The following is a 10,948-nucleotide window of genomic DNA, read 5'->3' as shown; positions in this document are numbered from 1 at the left end:
GACTTTCTATGACTCTGTGGTGGCATCTGTCATTTTTTACAGTGTGGTATGTTGGAGCAGCAGTTTATTGACAGCTGAGAGGAAGAGGTTGGATAAACTCATCAGGAAGGCCAGCTCTGTTCTGGGATGCACCCTGGACACAGTGCAGGTGGTGGGGGACAGAAGGACTCTGGCCAAAATAACATCTCTGATGGACAGAGTCTCCCACCCCATGCATGTTGCTGAACTGCAGAGCTGCTTCAGTGAGAGACTGCTGCATCCTCGATGCATGAATAATAATAATAATAATAATGGATTGGATTTATATAGCGCTTTTCAAGGCACCCAAAGCGCTTTACAATGCCATTATTCATTCACTCTCACATTCACACACTGGTGGAGGCAAGCTACGGTTGTAGCCACAGCTGCCCTGGGGCAGACTGACAGAAGCGAGGCTGCCATATCGCGCCATCGGCCCCTCTGGCCAACACCAGTAGGCGGTAGGGTAAAGTGTCTTGCCCAAGGACACAACGACCAGGACAGAGAGCCCGGGGATCGAACCGGCGACCTTCCGGTTACAGATACGCTTCCCAACCCCCTGAGCCACGGTCGGAAGGAGTGCAGCTGTCAGACTGTACAATCAACACTGCTCCCAACAAACATAGATGTTTACATCTGCGCTATAACTGCAATAATTTAATCAACCGATTCGCACTACAACCTGGTTTGCCTCTTATCTGTAGTTATTTTTATTTAATTTAATAACTGTACAGTATTCTCTGTTTATAGTAACCATTGTCCTTAATGTAAATATGTAAGAAAATTGTGTATGTTTCTGTCCTGTGTCCTGTGTACTGTTTGTTTGTACATGTGTCTTTCTGGCTGCTGTTACAACCAAATTTCCCCTTGTGGGACAATTAAAGAATTATTCTATTCTATTCTATTCTATTCTATTCAAATCAATCGCAGATTGTTTAGTTTGGTACAACTAAGCTACTTGACTTGATTTAACATATGTGGTTGTTCACATAAATAGATGTAAAGGTGGATCATCCCAGCAGATAGAGAGAGAGAAGGTTATTAGTTTACTCTGATGTCGAATGTCATTTTAACACACTCCATGCCACCAACATAGAATTCAATAATAAGAGGTCATTGTAATTTATGACATGGTCAAGTATTTCTGGAAAGACTGGGGTAAATTAACAATAAGAATCACTAAATAAATGGCCAAAGTATAAGAGCCAGAACAAGAATCCCCATCACGGGATTGTGTCTAGTGTAATATTAAAGACAGCAAATGCTGGCTGACATATTGGAACTCACAAAAGAATCAAAGCTGCTGGGTACAGCACATTATGTCAAACACTGGGGGTTTCATTGGAATAATACCAATATTTTTAACAAATGACCTTAATTGGATTCTTTACTATTAAGTCTTTAACCTCTTGATACCCTTAAGTGGACTATAAGAACCAGTTTTCATTTTAACCAAAGACCAATGAAAGAAATACTGAAAGCAAAGCTAGGGTAACTTTAGAGCTAGCTGGAATGATTAGTTGCTTTCAGTTAGCAGGCTCCGTGTTACAGGGCAATATGCTTTCCTGTCAGGGTACCTGACCAGTGACCCTGGTTTTGGTTTTGTATGGTGTATTCTTTGACTTGGTGTTTCTGTGTTTGGTTTCTATATTTCTTGCTCTCTAGGTTCTTTATTGTCTCCTGATTTCCATCTTGGGTTTTGTTTGTATGCCTTCCCTGTGTTTAGTGTATTGCCTTTTTTGTGTCTCTGTGTTAGGTTCACGTTGCTGTGTTATGTTTCCTGTTTTACTTTGAAGGTCAATGTCTTATGTGAGTGTGTCTGGTTTTGCGTCCCTAGTCTCATTAGCCCTGATTTCTCCCAGCTGTGTTTCCCTCCTGTCTCCCATTCTTCGATTGCTCCTGTGTGTGTATATAAGCCCTGTGTTTCCTTTTGCTTGTTGCTGGTCCTTCTGTGTTGTCTCCCTGTGTTCCTCTATGCTGTCATTAAGTGTGCCTATGCCAAGAGGCACACTTATTACTATTCGTCGGATTTATTATTCTTATTCTTATTATTTTCCTTTTTCCGCCTGAAATTTTGCAGCGAAACTCGCCCCACAGTTGCGCACAGCGTCGCTGCTTTCAGGAACCATTGGAATTTTTAAGATTGCGTGAACCATTGAATAGTTACGGTAACCGCAAGGGTGTATGCTTGGTGGAAAACTCCATATCCCACAATTCATAGCACGCCTCTACCGACTCAAACAATGGCGGCCGCCACTTCGTTTAATATATTGCTTTTATTACTGTTTCTAGGTCACAAAATAAACTTTTAAGATATTTTCAGGCGAGAATGTAGGTGTGTAAACGTCAAATATCTGCTCGTTTTGTCAAAACATCCCATATTAGCAACTTACGATGTTGCTGCTAGCGCGGCTAAGTAGCTAGCACGGCTAGCGTCTCTTCGCTAAAAAGCACCCGGGCTTGGCTTACAGTGAGGCGGCTGACACTCGTTTCACCACCCGATCAATCGCCAAGAGACTGTTTTTCAGCTGGACTTATTTTTCGTTTATATGGGCCGATAATTCATTTATTCATTTAGTAACGGTATAAACAGTGAAAGGTGGTTGTCCAGATGCTGGTCGATGTGGGAAAAATAACTGAGTTGTTTGGTGGTGGCCAACGCGGAGCTCCAACAAAGGGCAGCTAGCCCTGACAGAAAGGACATGCGGGGAAAGAGACATAGGAGGCGGCGAGGCGGCCGCCGATCGACCGGTGGTGGCTAACGCGGAGCTCAATCGTGGATAAGGGAAACCGAAGGCAGGAGCGTGAGGTGAACTGAATTTCAGGTAAGAAGTTATGAACTGCACTCTATTTGGGTCAGATATAAACCGAGTTTAGGTGTAGTTTATTTGTAGCACGACGGAGTTTCTATACAGCTGTGTGCGCGCTAAGTTACTGATGTTGAACTTTATGACAGCCTCTCCTGTCATTCTCTCGCTTGTTGAAACTTCAGTCATGAAACTGATCAATGATCGGCTTTTCTCTCTTGTTTGTTTATCGCGCTAAACAACAGCAGCACGTTTAAGGTTGATCAGCTGTTGTTAGAATTCCTTTGATTTTAATTTCTAGTATCAGCTGATGTTTGCTGGAGACACAGCTGAAAAAAAGGGCTGGTCGAAACCAGGAGATGTCCTTACTGAATCATCAGAGCTGAACTGGTGATGGAGAAACAGGTTTACCTTTTAGGTGACATGAATGAGTTGAAGGGAAGTTATGAACTGTTTCTGAGAGACGAATAACACAATATCCTTTTCTGTGTAGCTGACAGCTGGTAACTGTGCAGGGGCGGATCTAGCAAAGCTTTTGCCAGGGGGCCAGGTAGGGAAAGGGGGGCACAAAGAAATACTTTTCTTTCTTACTCTCATATAAAATATTTAGCTTTTATTAAATAGTTATCTGAATCTTACAACCAAAGTTTGTATAATAATACACAAGATTGGCTGTAGGCCATTGTTAATCATTCAGAACACTGTGTAAAAATAAGTGAATGCATAAGTGAATAAATATTTATTTTACGTGTTTGATGTATGTGGCGGGGCGTGGTCTGCAGTGCCACTGCAGGGGAGGTGGACCCATCTCAGCGGCATCTGCAATCACGCCTCTCAGGCGTAAAGTCTGTGCTCTCTCGGGTGTTTTTTTTGGTGTGTGTCGGGCTGTGAGATGAAAAGCTACAGCCGGCTGTGTGGGTACAGCAACCATGTGTGAAAAGTGGTCAATAAAGTAATGCTACAAAGCGTGTTCATGCAAACATTGTCGGGTCTGCCGTGGTACAATGGGACTTCTGCTCATGAACCTCTGCGCACAGCGTCTACAAATCGGGGCTGTACAAAGTCACCTCATCTTTACACAAAACCATAAGCTGTCATCTGTGAGGCGTGAGCGGTGTTTGTTGGTGGAGAATAGCCGCTCTGGTGAGTTTTACTCTCTGTAGCCGTATGAATGGCAAACTACACTGATTAGCAGCGGCATAGGCACACTTAAAATTTCTTCTGAAATTTTCGCTTTCTAGTTCTTCATGTTACTCCAATCTCCGTCTCCTTGTGTTCAGGTTTTTTGTTTAAAACAAAGCATTGCGAAGGCCCACAGTGGGTGTTTGTTACACCCCTGAAAACAGGGGGAAAAGAATCACGAGAGTGATTATGACTTGTATCTCTCATGCAGTAGTTTATTGCAGTGAAAATGAGCAGAAACGTTTCACATTATGTACTGCTAAATGTCACATGGTGGAAGAAAAACACTAAATAATAAACCGAAATACTAAAGTGCTTACTATACACATACTTGAGCAGGTTTCCTGACAAAATGGCTGACAATCGCGGCATTTTTAGCTCCTGCAGTTATCTTAATGGCCATTACACAGTACAAAACTGAGGCTCAAAACCGCCACGTATATGTGCACAAAACTGTAATATAATGCTTCTAACGCTTACAAAACAATGAAGGATTACCTCTTAAATATCTTAACAGTGTACACATTGGAAATATATCAACTTTTAAACACTTTTACCTGAAAACAGGGGGAAAAGAATCACGAGAGTGATTATGACTTGTGTGTCTCATGCAGTAGTTTATTGCAGTGAGGAGAACGCGCGAAAGCCCCCTAGTGGAGAATAGAGACACTACTAATCGATCCCAGAAAAGGCTTACTAGCGGATCAGAGATGTAAAGATTGTAGTTCTCTTAAGTACTATGAAAGCCATTAATATAACATGAAAAATAATAAGCTCTTAACCATTTTCTTACCATATTTACATTATTTTCGTCCTTATATCAACTGATATAAATTAGTATTAACTGAACAGTTTTATATGCAGTAGTCCTTCAACCTGTCACATGTTGACGCAATGTGATTTCTGCCCAGTGGCGGGAGTAACTATGACTCTCTTAAGGTAGCCAAATGCCTCATCATCTAATTAGAGTCACGCATAAATGGATGAACGAGATTCCCACTATCCCTAGCTGCTATCTAGCGAAACCAGAGCCAAGGAAACGGGCTTGGCAAAATCAGCGGGGAAAGAAGACCCTGTTGAGCTTGACTATAGTCTGGCACTGTGAAGAGACATGAGAGGTGTAGAATAAGTGGGAGGCTTCAGCCGGTAAAATACCACTACTCTTATTGTTTTTTCACTTACCCAGGGAGGTGAGCCCCAAGCGGGCTCGCGCTTCTGGTGTCAAGCGCCTGGCACCTATTGCTGTTTTAGACTGCAAAAATCATTCCGGTTCAGGAAATGTCTTTCTACCCCAGGATATGAACAGTGTTGGGCACTTAATTACTTTGAAAAAGTAATTAATTATAGTTACTAGTTACTTCTTCAAAGAAATAACTGAGTTAGTAACTGAGTTACAATATTCTAAAAGTAATTAATTACTTGAAAAGTAACTATTGCGTTACTTTAAAAAAATGTTTAACCCTCTGGGGTCCAGGGTATAATTGGCCATTTTAACTACTTTTGATTTTCCCTCCACATTTCACCTTTAAAACTATTTACTTTGCCTTGTTTGGTATCATCCTTTTCAGCACAACCTCACGTGTCTGAATTTACAGTTATGTTTTCATTTTGACATACTGTATTAACACAATTGATCTAAAATCAGACAAAAAACATAAAATCCAAGTAGAAAAGGTTATATTTTTTACTGTAACAACCACAAACATGTTTATTGAATCATATTTCACAACTTTAAATGCAAATATAAGTTGTCAATTTTAAAATCCTATGTACAAGTTTTGCAAACAACAAAGTTATTTGTATCCATTTACCTTTTAAAAAAAATAAACATTTCAAACTATTTATATAACAATCAGCTGTTCTTTATTCACTAAGATGCCACACAAATTATTTGTGCCACTCCAAAAAAATAATTTCTGTCCACTATAAAGAAGAACATCACAGCCTGATCCCTGCATGTCTGACAGCAACAGGTGTATCACTCACTGTTTTCATTCAGCAGTCGCCTCATTGTTCTGACACAACACAAAACTATCCACAACACTACACACTAACTACACAAGACAACACATTAACTACACACTCCAAACACGCTAAACGTCACTTCTCAAAACTCGCTCTCTCTCTTTTTCTGCTGTCTTTCTCTCTCTCTCTCTCTCTCTCTCTCGCCGTCACACCTAAAACTTCCCCGTCTTCCTAAACAACCAAATGTCACGTTGCCATATCTTCTTTTTTTTTTGATTGGTCGACACGGTGCATTTTTTCCACCAACACAAAAGGGCTGTTTTTGTTTTTTGTTTTTTTTGTCATAAGCAGAGAGTGCTTGCTAGCAATGTCCTTAAATTCAGGAAAAAACAGATGTATATATTGTTTATCATGACTCTGGTTTTACGAGGCCTATCAACACAATTTAAAAACTGGTATATATCACCTTGTTGCTTTGTCATCTTGAAGTGGTCATGTGATTGGCTTACCACGACTACTTTATTCTTCCTCAGTCAAACAACAGCACACATGCAATTGTTTTGCCCCCTTAGCCCCAGGTGTTATGCCAAAAAGTGATAGTCTGCCAGAAAATGATTGCCGTCCGCGGGAGCGCTTAGCTGCTTAAAGCTGTAGCGCCCAGATTACTTACGTAGACAGCTACTTCCGTGCAACTGATATAAGAAGCGGTAAGCTGAAGACAGCTTCAACCGTCTGTGTGTTGAAAAATAGTAACACGACTGCACCACATTGTCTTGTTACGGTAACGGAGTTGTAACGATAGCAATAGTAATTAGTTAGATTACTCGTTACTGAAAAAAGTAACGCTGTTACTTGTTACGCCGTTATTCCCATCACTGGATATGAACAACCACAACCATTGACCTTTCCAAAATCCAGTAGGGCGGTCCCATCATTCTCTCTCTCTGCAGAGTATCACTTCCTGTTACAACACACAGTGGCTTTGTGTAGCTTATCTGTATAGCTAATTTAACTAAAAGCAAGATAACTTCTCATAGTGTAATCTTCAAGTGCTTCATCCAAAGCACTCTCTGTGCATTCACTCCCTGTGTCTTTAGGAATTCGCTAGCTTAGCTTAGCTCATAGCTGACTCACCAGCAGCATGATTAATGTAATAAATGTAGCCCATGTGCAGCTCTGGACGCCAGGATCACTGAATTGGAGTGTGCACATCAAAAAAATAGGCAAGCCCTTGTAGCTGGTGCAGCCGAAGCTAGACCCTGTTAGCTCTCCCCTGGCAGCCGGGCCAATCTCCAACCTTCCTTTTATCTCCAAAATTCTTGAAAGAGTAGTTGTCAAACAGTTGACAGATCATCTGCAGAGGAATGGCTTGAAGATTTTCAATCAGGTTTCAGAGCTCATTACAGCACAGAAACAGCTTTAGTGACGGTTACAAATGATCTTATGGCCTCTGACAGTGGACTCATGTCTGTGTTTGTCCTGCTAGACTTCAGTGCAGGGTTCAATACTGTTGACCATAATATTCTATTAGAGCAATTAGAGCATGCTGTAGGGTAGGTATTAATGGTACTGCGGTTCAGTGTTTTAAATCATATCCATCTAATAGACTCCAGGGCTCGCAAAATCGCTAGCCCGACATCCCGGGGCTAGTGATTTTTCCAGTTGGGCTACCAAAATCTAACTCAGCCCTGCCCGTCGGGCTATCATAGGAAAATATATGTCCTATGTCCTACGAACGGTGTATAGAGAGCGGCAGCACTGATTGGTGAGTGACGATTAATTGCGCACCAATTCCTCTGACATCGTCTTATCACTCATTAGCTTACTATTCAAACGCGACAAGTGAAATCTCTGGCAGCAAGCTTAAACATGTGAGAGGTTGAGTGCGCAAAGAATCGCTGATCATTATGTAAGTACGTGTGTAAAAGCAGCAGGATTTACGCTGGTATTTTAGTTCTGCAGAGCCAAATAAGACAGGTCAGGGTGAAGAAGGGGCAGCCAAAGAAAAGCCGATCACAAAACGGAAAAGATATGACAAATCGAGCCCGTTCTCACTCCCGAGGCGTAACATGGCGACGTTTTGTCACGTCCTGAGGCGTTCCTGAGGAACGCGAAAGGAGAATTTCGGCGTTCTTATGGTACGCGGTGGGTTATGGCTGAAATCCAGTGCAATGACGCTCCCGCGGTAATCAACGTTCCAGCCCTAAACCTAACCTTATCCCTAGCCCTAACCATAACCTTTTTCCTCACCTTAAACAGGACTTAAATGATGTTAAATAGCGTCTTTCTAAGCTATTTGAAGGAAAAGAGCGAACATGTGTAGATTGAGTCCATAAGGTTCTCATATTTCCTCATTTTTCCGAGGTCGTCATTTAGGAATGTGGTGGGTAGCCGAAAACGTAATATGTTGACGATTTGTCACCTAGCCTAAAGACTATGAGGCAAAAAGAAAGCGCAGCTTTTTTGGTTTCATGGACAAAAGAATTTCTGTGGCTGGAATATGACGAGCTAAATAACATGATGTTCTGCCAGGTGTGTTGTGAGTTTCATTTGATTTCTGAGTCGACAAGCGCCTTTGTTACTGGGACCAGTCATTTTAAGAAAGACCCCATCAGAACCCATGAGAAATGCAAGAAATGCATTATTGCCCAGTCTGCAGTATCTTTCCCAGAACAAACACCAATTGCAAAAAAAACATACTACAAATAAACCAAGCACAACAAGAACTCCTGAAAAAGCTGTTTAGAACAGCGTGCTATATTGCAAAGAGTGAACTACCATTGGCAGAATTTAGCAGTCTTTGCAAACTTCAAAAAGCAAATGGCCTAGATCTTGGTTCCACTTACTTCTTACCCGTGACTTCAGTGAAAATTTCAGATTCAGGATCTGACACAGACTGATTCATGTTCTACACAGTTCTTACAAGTTCATAGAAATTTCTGTTCAATTAGAACCAAGTATTTGAGTTGATGGTTTTAATTTTTATACAGTTGTTGTGATTTGTATTTTAACAATTTTTTTTGATTAATTTTTGTTTCCGTTACAACATTATACTTTAATGTATAATATTGTAAAGGAAACCAAACGTAAAAAAAAATTTTTTTATTCGGGCTACTTAAATTTATTTTGGGCTACCAAAAACTGAAGAATGCCTGGCCGAAGGGCTACCAGAGATTTTGAAATTTTGCGAGCCTTGGACTCCAATTTGTTCATGTAAATGGAGAGTCTTCTTCACACCCTGAGGTTAATTATGGAGTTCCACAGGGTTCCTTTTCAGTCGATTCACTCAGTATAACACATAAGTATGGGATATCATAGCGTCGCGTGTCCTGGCTGAAGAAACCTTTGTTCACGCCTTTAAGGCGAATGACCCGTGATGACATCCCCACAGCCCTGCCTGAACATTTACCTCCTGTCATTACAGTCATCCCTCAGTTCTTACACTCCTTACCTGAAAACTTATCTGCTGAGTTGGGCTAGCTACCTACAAACTTGAAGTTAGCTTAACTGCCTGTGGAGCGCTAATTTTTAGTTTTCTTGTGCAGTGTTTTGCTTTGCGTTTTGTAATGGATTTCTCTTTGCAAGACAAGCATGTCTACCTGAGGATTCTCCATGCTAGCAGAGCGTTGACGGAGCCCAAAGCTTGTGCATTTTGTCGCCAGCTCCGAAAAGGCGGGTGATGTTTATGGAGAAAGTGCTGGGACGAACAGCTGTCGCATGGCATGACACTCTCCTCTCTGAGTCTGGGGCCTTGGCTTCATCCGAGTCCGAAGATGAGGAGAATCCCAGCAATTAGCTGACCACATGTGATATGTTCATGGCTTAACCGAAGATGAGTCAGCACCATGTGGAAAGACAATGACGTGCTGGACATTGGTCTGGAGATCTGTACTTGGTTGGAGGATGAGCAGGAGAACCCATCGTCAGCCCATCATCAGCCTCCATGCTGTTTCACCGTACAGCTGAGAAGCTGCAGGTGGACTGGCCCTCTCGTCTGTCAGCTCAGAAGCTGTCATGGGTTGCAGGATTTTTCCTCCCACCGGAGCCCAGAACGACCAAAAATTGCCTTCCCATGTTCCCAGACTTTGTATCTGAGCTAACTGCATCATGGAGTAAACTACTGTCACTGTGCCCGGCTATGGACAACACATGGAGTTGGACAGCACCGAGGAGACTGGCTTAGCTAACCCACCCCCTATGGAGCCATCCCTGGCTGCTTGTCTGGCCCCGTCCCACAACCTTGGTGTAACTTTCATTAAATTTTATTTGACCTCTGTCTACACTCGTGTTTTGGACTTTTTCCATCCTATATAATTAAATATAATAAATAAGAACTTTTAGTGCATATGCTAAGATATAAATGGGTGCTGGAAGATAGTTCTGTTAAGTATAAAACAGGACTAATACTTGCACTCTTCAGTTTTGATGTATTAGTTAAAACTGAGGTTATTGTACTCGGCCCTGAAAATCTTAGAAATATGGTATCTAACCAGATTCTTACTCTGGATGGCATTACCTTGGCCTCCAGTAACACTGTGAGGAACCTTGGAGTCATTTTTGACCAGGATATGTTCTTCAACGCACATATTAAACAAATACGTAGGACCACTTTCTTCAATTTGTGCAATATCTCTAAAATTAGAAATATCCTGTCTCAGAGTGATGCTGAAAAACTAGTTCATGCATTTATTACTTCCAGGCGGGACTACTGTAATTCATTATTATCAGAATGTCCTAAAAACTCCCTGAAAAGCTTTCAGTTAATTCAAAAGGCTGCAGCAAGAGTACTGACAGGGACTAGAAAGAGAGAGCAGATTTCTCCTGTATTGGCTTCCCTTCTGTTAAATCCAGAATTCAAAATCCTGCTCCTCACATACAAGGTCTTAAATAATCAGGCCCCATCTTATCTTAATGACCTTGTAGTACCATATCACCCTATTAGAGCACTTCGCTCTCACACTGCAGGCTTACTTGTT

This window comes from Neolamprologus multifasciatus, chromosome 19 (genome assembly GCF_963576455.1).
Source record: "Neolamprologus multifasciatus chromosome 19, fNeoMul1.2, whole genome shotgun sequence".
Taxonomy (NCBI): Eukaryota; Metazoa; Chordata; class Actinopteri; order Cichliformes; family Cichlidae; genus Neolamprologus; species Neolamprologus multifasciatus.
The sequence above is the reverse complement of the archived record's forward strand: the minus strand, read 5'-3'. Positions refer to the sequence as shown.